This window comes from Saccostrea cucullata, unplaced genomic scaffold, assembly GCF_032062105.1.
Source record: "Saccostrea cucullata isolate Sc308-1 unplaced genomic scaffold, CSIRO_AGI_Scuc_v1 ctg14199, whole genome shotgun sequence".
Lineage (NCBI taxonomy): Eukaryota > Metazoa > Mollusca > Bivalvia > Ostreida > Ostreidae > Saccostrea > Saccostrea cuccullata.
In genome coordinates, this window is record NW_026919552.1 from 1 (window position 1) to 16,090 (window position 16,090).

Below are 16,090 nucleotides of genomic sequence, written 5' to 3' on the forward strand. Positions count from 1 at the left end.
CAATTTTTCTTTGAAATTGGTTAACATTTCTGAGAATTGTTTCTGTCTAATATCACCACGTTCTGCTTACTTTACAGCTGAACATGTTACAGAATAATACTTCGTCCCTCGGGGTAAGACATGGCCACTCCACAGTCACATATGTTGTTAAATACTAGTATTCCGCAGAAGAGGTACATTTTAAAGAAGACAGAATAAATCCGCTGCAGCGGCCCTCAGACTAAAAGCTCCAAGAAACATAGAGGTCAGTAGTACATGTATCTTACAATTAAATTCAATTCTTAAGAAAATGGCAAGATTGTTGGGCTCATGATATCATGTTTGAAATTCAAATTCAGCATTGTATAATGTTAAAGGATTCACTTTGCATAGATAGATTAGATACAATATCTCAGAGTTCCAGATAATGTATACATTGAAACTTGTCCAATCCAGAAACCGCTGATTCCATAACAATTGACTAGATTAGACATCATTCTGGATTTGATATTTTTTTAATTAATTGAATTAGCTAATAAGGGACCTAAAATTTATGTCCAAATAAAAAGAATTGACTAATACACAACATCCAGATTAAACACGTTGTACTGTAGCTTTTACCAGTTTTTGCAAATAGAATATTATTTTTCATTAAGCATCCAGTCCTTCTCTTATTGCACTGAATACATTAACATGCCATAGTTGCCAAGACAATTGTGTTGATCTTTACCATGGTTACAGATGAGATTAAAGTCGAGGAATATGCTTCCTGGAGATGGTGAAGTGTTTGCTGGATGGGAATTTTAACCACATATTGCGAGGACCAGCTAAGAAAGATGTACAGTATCTATGTCTACATCGCCTTCACCATGGAAACCTGAAGCATTATACTTGTAAAATTCATTTTTAAATCACCTGAAATGCTGTCTTTTTTTTCTTTGTCTTTATTTGCACACCGTTCGTCGTTTATAAGTCATTAACTCATGAACATTTTCAGCTTCTTCACTGAATATCTGAGCCAATTACAACCAATCTTGGCATACGGCATGTATGGATGAATGGGAAAAAAAGTATGAAATTCATCCCCCCTTCTGGGTTCTAGGGGATGGGGCTAAATCCACCAAAATTTAATGCAATATTTCAAAATCTTCCTTACTCCTGGACATCAAGCAGTCAAACTGTTGGCATGATTGATATAATTAAATTTTGTGTAATTGTGGATTTCATGGCCTAAGGGTCAAGGGGTTCTGGTGCTATGATGGCGTTTTGTTAAGTATATAGAGAAAATGATTTATTTCTCATAGCCCCAGGGTAAGGGGCCCTGGCTAGCGTGGGGTTTTGTTGAATATATATTGAAAAATACAGTACTAGTATTACTTTTAAAAATCTTCTCCTCTACTGGCTATTAAGCCGTTGAGCTATGTACATAGTTATTATTAGGAAGGGTGTCTTTTCTAAAATTGTGAATTTTATGGCCCCTGATTGAGGGTTTCTGGCGTTAGGATGGGGTTCCACTGATTATAGTGAAAATGCATTAATACGTTTAAAATATTCTTCTTTGCTCCTTTGTATTAAGCCAATGAACTATGTACATAGTTATGATGGGGAAGAATGCCTCTTCCAAAATTTGAATTTCACAGCCCCTGGGTTAGGGGTACCATAGGGGATGTGATGATTATTTACTGAAATTCAATTTATGCTCTGAAGTCTTTGGTGTAATCAACGATTTGTAATGTAAGCAAAGTTGCCTTTTCCAAAATTGTTAAATGTTTGTATCCCAGGATAAGGGGATCCTATGGGGTGGGACACTGCTGGTTATATAGTGGAATTGCAGATTTTCTTTGTTCCTCTGCTCTGTCTCTGGGTATTAGATAATCAAAGTAAGCATTTCAAGTGTATAGTTATGATTAGCATTGGTGCCTCTTACAAAGTAGTGAAGTTCGTGGCCTCTGGTTCAAATTATGAACAAAATTCATTTGTTGGAAAAATAGTAGCATTAAACTCAGGTGACCTATGAGGTCCATGTGCATGCCTCTTGTTTTTTCTTGTAAGCCATTTCCTTCACTTGAAAAACTATTTTTTCCCACAAGAAATAAATTTTGAACATTTAATTTTCACAATACTAAGGGAATTGCAAGGTTACTTATTTAATAAAAAAAGAAATCTTTGACGTTCTTCATGTTCTTCTTAATAATGCTTGATACTCTATACGACTGCACTAAGATATGGAATTATTCTTATCGTTTTATGATCGTGAAGATAGATGTTGAGATTTGTACTAAATATATATGAATTTCTATGAATTCTTGTCAACTGCTACTTCGCCTACAATTTTGATATGATTAGACTTTTTACCCAAGTACTGAAGTCGACCACTAAAATACACCCTTCTTTATTATAAGTACATGCATTTACTAATAGAACTTAAGTCTTGTCTGAGAGTTTTGGTTAATTATAATGAATGGTTGGATCAAACTATTTTTAAAAAAAATGAATTACTGCCTGTAACAGAATTTATAATGTTCTAATTTCCATTGTTTCGTCCATGGTCTAATTTTCCATCATAAACTTTGTGCAAATTAAACTTTTTTTTAATTGTTTTAATTGTGCTCATGCATTTATCTTCAGTGATTTGTGAAATTCACTACATGAATTATTTATTCAAAAAATAAATATGTGGTGTGAAAATATAAGGTGAATAAAGTATTATTTCATAAAATAAACAGATAGAATTAGGTCTTAGAATGTATTAACCCACTATTCATACACGGTTGTTCGCAATATGTTTTATATGTTCAAATAGTGTAATTCTTGGGATTTGTTATATCAGTCATGGTAAATTTCAATGACAATGAAGTATTTACATGTATTTAATTTTTTCACTTTACCATTTTCAGTCTCAGTCACAAAGAGATTGTCCCTGCTATCTACACATAAACCCAATGGACTGTGTAGATTATAGTTATCAATGTAACGGAGGAACTGTCCGTCCTGATCTAGGATGTGGATACAGTTGTTACCACGGTCTGCTGTCAGGATCTGACTCTGGCTGTTTGTTGTGATGCTGCGTAGATCAAAAGATTTCTTGTTAGCAGAGGGATGACCAGTGTATCGAAATCTGAGTTTTTCTGCCTTATTAACCACCACCACTGCCTTAGCTATACAGTCAGCCACACAGATATCCAGATTCATTTCTCCCTGATGCATGTATTATAACCAGATGTATAGAGAGGTTTGCCTTCACTGTCAAACTGAATGGTTTGTTTCTCTGTAGAGTCTGCAGAGTAACTGACAACCTTTATTTGTTTATCATCACTGAGCATGGTAACTAGGAGGTCATTAGAGGAGGTACAAGCATTGCAAGGTGTACACCCCTGTTGTCTGATTACTTCTTTTATCCGTTTATTCTTCACTTATATATCCAGACTTGGTGTAGAGTGACTTCAGCAGTTTACTCTGGAGGTTGTAGAGTTGTATGATTTTATGAAGTCCACTCGTCCAGATTTCTTTATAACTGAAACAGGCAACGCCGTATAGACAATCATATTCAGTGTCTATAGTGGTGATGAGCTCTGGTTCATCAAGTAGTGGTTTGACATGAGGACAGGATACAGCTTCTGGTGTCTTCATTGTGTAGCCTTTTTTTCTGTTGTAATGGATAATGATGACAGAGATCCAAACATTTGATGGAGCTGTTCTGTGTTGATCTGAAAAGGAGAGAAACTTGGAAATGAAACATTGGCCTTAGGAGGTAAACGTATGTATTCAGCATTGCTGGATTTATAAGCAGATGTTAAGGGGATTTATTTAGATCAAGAATGCTCTGTTTTACCCCAAAAGTAATTTGTTTGATTTCTTTTTCCAGTTTAGGCAGGTGTCTTTTTTTCATATCATCAATTTCAGATTTTCTTTTGTTGACAATGGGATTAATTTCTCTGTGCCAGTCTTCCCCTTGTTTGGCGACAGTTGTTGTTAGTTTCTCATAATGTTCTTCAAGGTTAACTTTTTCATATTTTAAATCAAACTTTATTTCATCGTATGTGGGATGTTACAACGCGAAATGTAATAACAACGCTAAATGTAATAAACCTTGATTATTACATTTTGCGTTATTACATTTTGCGTCGAAATCAACGCAGAATGTAATAACGCAAAAAGTAACAACACTTTTTTGAGGATTATTACGTTTCGCGTTATTACATTTTGCGTCGAGATCAACGCAAAATGTAATAACGCAAAATGTAATAACACAATTTTTGGATTATTACATATTGCGTTGTTACATTTTGCGTCGAGATTAAGCAAAAGGCAAGAACAAAAAATGTTTTTTCGTCAGCCAGATTGAGTACAATTTTCAGTACTGTAGTGGCCGATGAAAATAAAATAAATCAAAAGAAAAAAAAAGATATCGTATGTAATTTCTTTTAATGATAAATTTTATAATATATTTATTAAATTATCTTTATGTATTTATAATCAGTTTAATAAATGTTTTCAAATTAAAGGTGTTGCAAATTCGAAACGTGCATCTGTGGGCAGGTTTGTTGTGGAGTATTGAGTAGTGTGCTTTTGTATTTTTATAGACAAATGCAATGAATCTAAAAGAAAAAATCCTATTCATTTGTACTTACAGGAGTAAATGTATAGCGGGAAGGTGTTTATTGACAAATGATACCATAATGTTCCATGCAAATGACCAGCATTGCGGACAAGCAAAAACAAAATCCCCTCTCTCTTTCTTTCCATCCGATAATAAAATGGATTGTTTCTGCATATTTACAGTAATACAATAATAAACATACAAAGTAAACACCCCACCGTATCCCTTTCCCTCACAACACGTCTAATTTGTTTACCAACGTATACATACATATCAAGAGATTTTAATGATCCTATAGTCAATCTTTGGTAATTAAATAAATTATGTGTTATTGGTTAGAAATTTAATAAGACTATCAAAACTATGTCAATTTAAGTTAAATTAATTCTGTATTATTAAGTACAGTGTATTCAATATAACTAAAATCAGAGTCAGATTAAACGATACATTTAGATGTATTTATGTCCGTAAAAACCCTAACATTGGTCTCATTGTTTCAGTTCTAAATATTTTTACAGCGTGTTTCCCATGTTGATTACATGTATATATTTGAATCAATTTTATGTTCTTAAGTTTTTTGGTATACGCAATCAAAAAAATTAATTAGGTTTTGTTTTATTACATATTGTTTTAAACATTTTGCGTTGCCTTCAGTGCAAAAATAAAATAACACAAAATGTAACAACGGAAAAGCACGTTATTACATTTTGCGTTGATCTCGACGCAAAATTTGATAACGCGAAATGTAATAATCTAAAAATCATGCTATTACATTTTGCGTTATTACATTTTGCGTTGATCTCGACGCAAAATGCAATAACGCAAAATGTAATAATCCAGGTTCATTACATTTCGCGTTGTTATTACACTTCGCGTTGTAACAGTGGGATAAATTCTGTTCTCCAGTTCTTCCCAGTCTTTTTCTAAATCCTTTGTTTTAGAACTTAGTTTTTTTCAGAAGATCTGTAAATTTATGTCTGTTAAGTTTTTCAGAGGAGATGCAGGTGGTACAGACAGGAATGTCACATTTCTCACAGCAAAGTTCAAAATGTTTCTGTGAATGGTTTGGACACTCTGGGTAGTTTGGAACAGAAGTTCTGTGTTTGTACGGTACAATATTATGTCTTTTGGATGCATCGGAGAGATGCTCCCCTTCACAGGCCTTACAAAGGTTAATCTGACAAAGTTCACAATGACTCTGTAATGCAGCTCTTTGACACACGTCACAAAGGAGGAGTACTTGGGCTCGGTCCAGGGGATCAATAATAGTCTTCTTCTAATTATTAATTAGTTTAGTTGAAACTGTTGCGAATTGAAAATTGTGAAGCAGCGAGAATTTCCTTGTTGATGCTTTGAGCAAACCATAATAAGAATATCAATAAATTAAAAGTAAAATGTTTGTAGTAAAAAAAACTATATATGAAATTATAATGATAAAAAGGGATTACCATGTAAAAGCAAACATAAATCAAGGATAAAAATAATTAAAGTAAAGTATTTGACAATGTCAAGAAAAGTGAACAAGGAAAATAGATACTATTTGGGGGATCTGGCCCGTTTTAAATAAATTTCACCATGAACTAGGGTTTGTTTTTATTTACCACGACGTTCCTCTAATAACAATTTTAAAACTTAGAATCTCGACTGATTTTTAGTGTAGCAAAAGAAAAGAAGACTCTCTATTAACCACGATCATGTATATTAATATTCCCAAGTGACTACCGTATATAAATATTACACTGCCTTTGTGTGACAGACTTTGACCAATCTTAAGCCAAAATATCATTTAAAAATCATCAGTGTTTTGGTACCGGTATTAGATAAAATATGCTCTCAAATCTTTTGTGGAGACCAACAGACAAAGAGTATAATTATGTTGCTCCCTTTTTTAAGGATATCAATTTTTTTTAATTCAGGAGGAGGATATTTAGTTGTGTATATGAGAATAGAAAAAGTCTTAGCTGTAATATCAGTATGACGTCCTAAATATCATCTGATAATTTACTTCATGATGTCGGTTTGTCGGGTCATATGATTTAAATACCTGTCCATATATAAATGTCTTTCAGATAATTTTTTGATCTGCAACTGTGATATTGAAATAAAAGAAAGATTTTTACATTCATTAAATTCTAAAAATAAAGGATATTCTAGATGTATATATTGACCAAATCTTTCTTTTTTTTAAAAAAAAAAATCATAATTGATTTTAAAAATTCTAAATTATATAAAAATTGCTGTTTATCTCTGCTATTCAGAGACCATAATAAAAATAAAATAAAAGTACTGAAAGTACTGGGAAGCGGTTAGCATGCTTGCTTTGAAATTGGCATGGGGAAATAATAGGCAAAAAATGTGCAGGTGTGGATAAATTTCACTGATTAAGATATCTTTAAAAGTAAAAAAAGGTCTTGATGTTAAATTTTAGTGCAATATGAATCTGATAAATCTTTTGAAAGTAATTCCGTGTTCGCACGACGCCGTCTAAGAAATGAACAAAGATTCTGCAGTGATTGAAAGACTGAAATTATTGCTGTTCCATCAGGCGTACAAAGTCCATCTTCTCCTCTCCTCTACTATGTGAATCAAAAACAAAGTAATGACCAGATTGAAAATTGTAGCAACTGCTGCAGAATGGAAAGTGATTATGCATGCATTTTTATGCCTGGACATTACAACAAGAGGCCCATGGGCCACATCGCTCACCTGAGAAGCTTTGACCATTCTGTTCTTTACTAGATTCCCCCCCTTGTTATACATATTGTGACCCCAACCAAACCCACTCATCATAATTTAGACAAGTTGAAATCTATACTACCCCAGGATGCTTTCACATAAGTTTCAGCTTTTCAAAGATTATCCAATATATTTCTATGTAAAACTTTGATTCCCCATTGTGGCCCTGACCTAACCCCCCCCCCCCCAAGCCCCCCTCCCCCCCCCCGGGTATTTTAACAATTTAGAATCTACACTACCCCAGGATGCTTCCACACAAGTTTCAGCTTTTCTGGCCCAGTGGTTATTAAGAAGTAGATATATTAAGATTTTTCCTATATATTTCTATGTAAAACTTGGATTCCCCATTGTGGCCCCGCCCAACCCCTGGGGGTCATGATTTGTACAATTTAGAATCTACACTACCCCAGGATGCTTCCACATAAGTTTCAGCTTTTCTGGCCCAATGGTTCTTGAGAAGAAGATTTTTAAAGTTTTTCCCTATATATTTCTATGTAAAACTTGGATTCCCCATTGTGGCCCCGCCCTTCCCCCGGGGGTCATGATTTGAACAATTTAGAATCTAAACTACCCCAGGATGCTTTCACATAAGTTTCAGCTTTTCTGGCTAAGTGGTTCTTTAGAAGAAGATTTTATAAGATTTTTTTTCCTATATATTTCTATGTAAAATTTGGATTTCCTATGGTGGCCCCGTCCTACCCCCGGGGGTCAAGAATTTTAAAATTTAGATTCTACACTACCCCAGGATGCTTCCACATAAGTTTCAGTTTTATTGGCCCAGTGGTTCTTGAGAAGAAGATTTTTTAATGACCCAACCCTATTTTGGTCTTTTCTTGATTATCTCCCCTTGCGAGGGGATATGTCCCTTCATTTTAACAATTTAAATTCCCCTTCACCCAAGGATGCTTTGTACCAAGTTTGGTCAAAATTGGCCCAGTGGTTCTTGAGAAGAAGTCGAAAATGTGAAAAGTTTACAGACGGACAGACAGACGGACAGATAGACGGACAGACAGACGGACGGACGGACGGACGGACGGACGACGGACAAAATGTGATCAGAAAAGCTCACTTGAGCCTTCGGCTCAGGTGAGCTAAAAACTGGACTCCAATGGGATTCCCTGTCCATATTTGTCACCTTCAATTGACATGCATCCAAAACGTGGTTTCATTTTCTTGAATGTAAAACAATTAAAAATTCAAAAAAAAAATTCTAAATAACTTTTGGACAATTTGAAATCACAAGACTTTACAAAAATTAACAGCTTAAAAACTTACGACTTTTCAACTTTATACACAACAATTCCCCACGACAAATTTAAATCCAGGCTTTTTTTAACATTGACAGCTGCTTCTTCAATGAAAATGGAACTCGTAAATTTACTTACCTCGCCATTGGTTATTTGCAAAATTATTTTGTTAAAACAGATTCTGATTGCATACATAAGTACTCTGAAGTTGACATCAAGAAGATGCTTGAGTTTCTGATTGACAATATCTATGTGGTTATTGGAGACCTGGTATTCCAACAATCTTTTGGAATTCCCATGGGTACAAATTGCGCTCCGTTATTTGCAGATTTATTTTTCTATTCATATGAAGCAGAATTTATGCAAAATCTTATGCGTGAAAAGAAGAAAGCACTTGTTTTGGCCTTCAACTCGACATTTAGAATATCGATGAGGTATTGTCAATTAATAATGATAATTTCCATTACTACGTCGAGACGATATATCCTGGTAAGCTTGAGATAAAAGATATAGATTTATTGTTATAATATCATTATATGTTTTAGAAAGTGAGACAATGGCGACTCCACCAGATAAAAATGTACAAACCTCTCTCATACTGGGAGAAAGCTATTGCCAACTCCGGACCATGGCTTGAGACGACGGCCGGTCTAAATGTTGACCAATAAAATACTGTGGTTTCATCAATTTTCGTTGACATCAATTTTCGTGGATTTTGTAAAACAGACGTTTTCGAGGATACGTTATTTCGTGGACAAAAATATTGCCTATACAGATGAATAGCATTTTTCTTAATTCAGTGATCATTTTAACGCGATCATTTAAATTGGTGTTCAACGAATATTGATGAAACCACAGTACTTCGTAACGAAACAAAAACAAACAATCGGATACAATACAAATAAAGAATTATCGGATATAATTAAGAAATTTACAATAAAAATAAGAAAATAGAACGTAAATGGAATATATATAATGTAAATGGAATTTTACACAAACCAAATGATTTTTTATAATATAAATGGAAAATATAGAATACAAATGGAAAATTTAGAATACAAGTGCAGAATGATGGAATGCAAATAAAATTATACAATACAAAAGAAAAATCATACAATACAAATCAAATAGATCGACTATTGCAGATTTTGACATGCAACACTGTAGTATACATACACACTGATCGTTAGATAATTCTTTACACGTTAACATAATCCGTGTAAAGGATTTTTTTTTGTTTACATTAATCTCATATTAAATGGAATCTCGATGTCTCGATGACAATGAAATATTTACATGTATTTGATTTCCTTCACTGCACCACTGGAACTCTCGGCAACAAATAGGTTATCTCTGGAGTCTACACATAAACCGTACGGACAATGTAGACCACAGTTATCAATGTAACGGAGAAACTGTCCGTCCTGATCTAGGATGTGGATACGGTTGTTGTCATATTCTGCTGTCAGAATTTGACTCTGGCTGTCTGTTGTGATGCCAACTGGATCAAATGATCCCTTGGAAGTAGAAGGATGACCAGTATATCTAAATCGGAGTTTTCCTGCCTGATTAACCACCACTACTGCACGGGCTCCATTGTCAGCCACGCAGATATCCAGGTTCCTGTTCTCACAGATGCTTTTAATGTCACCGGATGAAAACAGTGGTTTACCTTTACTATCAAACTGAATGGTTTGTTTCTCTTTGGAGCCAGCGTAATGAACAACTTTAGATAGTTGATAACCATTAACCATGGTAACTAAAATGTCACCAGACGAGGTACTACAAACGCTAAGAGGTTTCCACCCCCATAGATTGACCACTTCTTGTATCTGTTTATTCTTCACTATGTTTAATGTTCTTGTATCGGGGTCAGTATAAACTAAATCTCCACTCCTTGTCACTGCTATGTTACGTGGAATGTACCCTGACTTGGTTTGGACTGACTTCAGTAGTTCGCTCTTGAGGTTGTAGAGTTTCATGAATTTGTCACTTCCACGTGTCCAGATTTCACCATCACTTAGACAAGCAACACTGTATAGACTGTTATACCCCGTGTTTATGGTGGTGATGATCTTGGGGTCATGAAGTAGTGGTTTAACTTGAGGACAGGACAAAATTTCTGGTGTCTTTATTGTATAGCCATGTTTTTCTATTATAATGTATATTGCTGTCAGAGAACCAAACATTTGATGAAGCTGTTCTGTGTTGATCTGATGAGGAGAGAAACTTGGTAATGAAACGTTAAGTTTAGGAACTAAACTTATTAATTCATTATTCCTTGATTTGGTAGCAGAGGCAAGGGAAAAATTATTTGAGTCCAGTATTTCCTTCAGATCAAGCATGTCCTGTTTTACATCAGATGTAATTTGTTTTATTTCTTTTTCCTGTTTGTTGAGTAAAACCAGGTGCCTTTTTTTTCATCTCCTCAATTTCAGATTTTTTCTGGTCGACAATGATGGTTATTTCATTGTGCCATACTTCCCCATGTTTGGTGATAGCTGTTGTCAGTTTCTCATAATGCTTCCCAAGGTTTATTTTTTCTGAATTTAAATCCTGTGCATATTTTTCGCATGCAGGATATATTTTTTTCTCTAGTTCTTCAAAGATTTTTTCTAATTCCCTTTTCTTAGAATATAGTTTTTCAAGAACATCTGTAATTATATGTCCATGATGGTTCTTAGAGGAGATGCAGGTAGAACAGACAGGAACGTCACATTTCTCACAGAAAAGTTCACAACGTTTTTGTGTGTGTATTGAACATTTTGGGTAGTTAGGTCTAGAACTAGAAGTTCTGTGTTTGTATGGTACAACATTGTGTTTTTTAGATGAATCAGACAGATGCTCCCCTGCACAAGCCTTACACAGGTTAATCTGACAAAGTTCACAATGACTCTGTAATGCAGCTCTTTGACACAGGTCACAGAGGAGTATGCCCTGCGCACAGCAACGGAGGTCCATTATAGTCTTCTCACTAATCAAGTCTAGATTGTACTGTAAAAAGTTAACAAAAATGGAACAGTTTGAGTTTCTTGTTGAGAATCTATATTTTTATCATCATGCAAACAAAAATGGCAATATCAATGTGTAGGCAAAGCAAAATTTTTTCTAATTAAAATCATATGGAATTTTTCTTTGTAAAATTTATTTTTATTAAAAGTGATTGACAATAAATATAAGTAAAAATATTAATCAATGATGAAAATATTGAAGGAAGTACTTGACAATATGACGAAATTAAACAGAGAGAACAGTTACTAGTAATAGTTGTGAGAGTTAGCCAGCTTTAAAGAAACGTTTACCTTTAACTGGGTGTACGTACTAGTATGTTTATATATAAGCAAGCCTCTTTTATAATAAAAATTTAATACACTCAGAAACACGAGTTATACAAAGTACGTGTGTAACAAAAGAAAAGAATTACGGCTTCCAGGTACATGACATATCATATTTTCAAGTGACTGTGTGTAAGTATATAACACTGCCTTCTTGTGATATACTTCAACCAATCGTTAGCTAGACTTTCATAAATGTTTGGTGTTTGGGTAATGCATGTAGATTTAAAATCAATAGTGTTTGGGTTTTATATATAAAGTGTATATATAAAATGAATATATAAAGTGATCTAAATTCTCCATGTTGATACTATAACTGCATATCATAAAATTTAGATTTAGGTAAGGATATATATTGAAATTAAAAATAAAATTCCTACCAGTAAAATCAATATGGCTCCCCCAGTACTGTGTACAGTCTGTCTTGCTAGGTCATGTGATTTAAATCCGGGTTATGTGTTTTAAGTGCCTGTCAATATATAAGCCTTTCTTTCAGATACTAGTAATATTTTTCAGGCCACATCTTAACATGTTTGGTATGCTATGAAGAAGACAGACACATACGTTCATAAAAATATTCAAGAATAGGTTATATTCCTAACATATTTATCAAATAATTTTTTATTAACAAAATGATACCTGCAATGTGTTTAAAAGGTAGGTAATTTTATTGTATTAAAAAAACTACATCATTTGCATTTTGTCAAATCCAGAAATCTGATTTAAAATTTTCAAAAGTTTCTAAAGTTTTTAACGGTACGGTCAGAAACCAGAATTTTATATTACATGTAATAATGAAATCAAATTGTAAATTACATTAATCAAAAAGTTACTGTTTGGCAAAATTTAGTATGAATAATTTTCTTTCCTCCCTAGCAAACATTTAGGATTGTTAACTAAGAGTATCACTCTCTGTATTTGTATATTCTGAGAATGGCCCTGTTTGGAATAACACCTTTTCTTTTCTTTAGATGCAACACATTGCTAAGGATGAGGTCCGTGTGAAAATAATTGTTTTGCTAAGAGGAACACAGAAACAGCGCCACAGTTGGACGAGAAAGCAGTGTCCACAAGCGGTCAGCAAAGGAGAATTCTTACCATAAAAGCCGAACAGTATCTCAGGGAGAAAAAACTGCTTCAAAGTTGTCTCTGTAAGTAAGGGAGAAGACCTAGGGGAAAACAAGCATTTCAACATAAATCAAAATACCGTTGGTTTTGAAATTCTGCAAGTCCATGAAAAAGACGTATTTCTGGAAATGTGTACTTGCTTGATTTAGGATGTTAAAGCAAAAAGGTTTTACCTCATCAGGACAAAATAAACCCCACAACTCAAATTCTGAATTTAAAAAAAATATTTTATTTTTTATACTCTATGTATGTACTGCATGGATTTTTCATTTTTGTTTCTCATAATGTTTTAGCAGTTCCTCAGAATGTGTAGCTTTTTACTTAAAAAAATTAAATCAAACTTTTTTGCTGTTTAAAAAAATTGTTTGCATGTACACTATTTGCCGTTTGGTAAACTGTGGATAGTTCTTAAAGCCATTTGTTAATCTTAATTTTTGTCAACATTTTTCAAGAAAGAGTGTAAATTGATCTTTGAACTCCTGGACACAGACCATGAGCAGTCTGATCCAATAGAAGTGGAGCGTTGGTCTGAGTACTGTAGAAGTGGAAAACATTCCGGTGTTTTTAATTTCACTATGTTCACGATTTGAGAATTTTCCGCGAAATTTAAACCATCGTGATTATTATTTTACATCATTTGTGCCTAGAAACAGTCATAGTACCTGAATATATACATGTACAAACGATTTTCCGTGAAATTAAAACCAACATAAAAGGTCACTTTCTAACTTACCGTGAAATTTTAGACACGTGAAATTAAAGACGTCTACAGTATGTAGAGAAATGCGGTTATTTATTCACATTCAGGTCTTACTAAGGTTATATTTATTCTTAACCCTAAGTCACATTTTAAAGGTCACGAAACAAAGAGATTTTAAAATTGTAACCTCAGATACAGATACAGTGTAACTTTGGACGCATGATAAGAATAAATTCAAATTTCCTGTTTACGAAGCAGATCAAATATATATTCTTCATGACATAAAAATGTCATGACCTTGACTCAGGGTCAAATCCTAAAGGCAAGGGGATGTAGCTGTATTATAATTGGGAAGGAGGGATTAGTTTGTCTTAAAATGTAATATTTCTTATCAAGGAACTTATATTTATTGCTTTGTAATCACAGATATAGAGTGTTCAGATATTCAAAGGATTTGTTGTGTAACCTATGAATTATATTGTAAAGAAAGAGATTTTCTTCGCAAAGTTAATGCAGAAAAATGTAAATTTATCTAAATAAACAGGATACTTAGAAGCTTCAAATAGAAATGAGTTTTACAGTTTATTAGAAGAGCGATTGAAGTCCCTTGGGCCTCTTGTTTTTTTTTTAGTTTTGACAAACAGTATTGCATGGTTTAAAAAAAAGAAATTTCTGTGAAATTCATTTAGAACACTCCCTCTCTTGCAGTTTGTATACAATTTCAATAAGACTTAAAACACATGTAGAATCATGTGAAATCACCTTCGAAAAATTAAATTTATCGCTTACATGTATAACTCATGAAGAACAAACCCGAGCATTTTTTCCACAACAAAGTGTACACGGGCAATATTCTAGCCCTCGTTACTAAACTAGCTCCCTTCTTAACCCCCTGTTCACACATAGACGCCGCTTCTACTACGATCAAAGCGTGGCCAAAAGCGTGGCCGATCGTGACAAATCGCAGGAGAAACGTCGAGGGGTCGTCATAAGCGTAGTATGATCGCAGTAGGGTCTTCATGATCGGAGAGCTCTACGCTCTCACCACGCTGATTTTGAACATGTTCAAAACAAGCGTAGCGGGATCGTGGCCAACAAGAATCGGGATTGAGTCGTAATAAGAGCGGAGTAGAAGCGCCGTAATCGTGCAAGCAGCGCGGAAGCATCGTAGAGAGATCTTCATGATCGTAAAAGCGCCCTAAAAGCGTAGGAACTTACCAAGCACGCTCATAAAACGCTCCCTCTACGGTCGTACTACGTTCTCACTACGATCTCTCTACGTTCCTGGAGATCCTATGAAGACCTACAATGACCATACGCCGATCATATCACGACCTATCAGAAAAAAGTGTGTTCTTATAGCGCTGATATTTGACCAATCATCTTCTGTTAACTACATGTAAAGGGTTCATCATGATCATTTACAATTGAGCATTTTCACATCTTTTTACAGTTAGAATTAAAAATGCCCTTAAACAATGTGGTAAAGGCCGCAAAAATAAACAGCGAACGCAAGATATGTATCATCGCAAAAATCGTACTACAAAAATCTGCGGTTGCAAGATATATTTACATCGCTAAATCGTACTAGAAGCGTAATGCGATCGTAATATGATCGGCATCACCGTAGCGACATCGCGGTACAGTCATCTAGGTCTGTGAAGCGTCGTTTTATGGACTTCAATGTCGTAGTGGCAGCGTAGCGTAAACGCACTACACACGGCTGTGTGTCGGCATTGGTCTGCGTAACATCGTAGTAGAAGCGTGTTAGCAACGCGTTTAACGTAGAGACGTCGTAGTAAGGTCGTAACGAAGACAGTAATTTGCCAAATTAGCTCTTTTTTGACGCCGATCGGCTGCGATCTTCCCCGATCCAAAAATTTCAGATCGTGGCTTGATCGGGATGATCGCCGTAGAGTCGCAGCTCTGTGTGAACGGGGGGTAAAAGTCTTTAAAAATATCTGATTTTCCTTCATTCTGTAAATATGCATATAAATATAAAAATTACTTTGGATTATATTCAGTTAATTTCTTAACTTTTAAAAGATATATCATGATTTGGGATTCTACTAATGGAAAAAAATACTCGAGTTTGAATTCTCTTCATAATTAGATATAACCGATAAAAGTTATTTTTTCAAAGGTGACTTCAAAACGGATCTTTACTTCCCGTCAGGAACTGCTGTTTGTCAACAAGGTTTTTGGTCTATGTTTTTCATGTAAGGATTGTTGTAATAAACTATTAAATAAATCTTGGTGTTGTCTGAATACTAATATTATTTTAGAAATCTGTTCAAAATTATTCTACTCCTACAATTCTGGTAAACTTTCAATAATACTTGTTGCTTAATAAGACTGCACTAAG

At 34.3% G+C, this 16,090-nt stretch overlaps 1 pseudogene; it reads right to left on the minus strand.

Annotated features, from left to right (window-relative positions):
- Positions 1–9,426: 9,426 nt before the first annotated feature.
- Positions 9,427–12,319, minus strand: LOC134233357 (protein wech-like; annotated as a pseudogene).
- Positions 12,320–16,090: the final 3,771 nt, after the last annotated feature.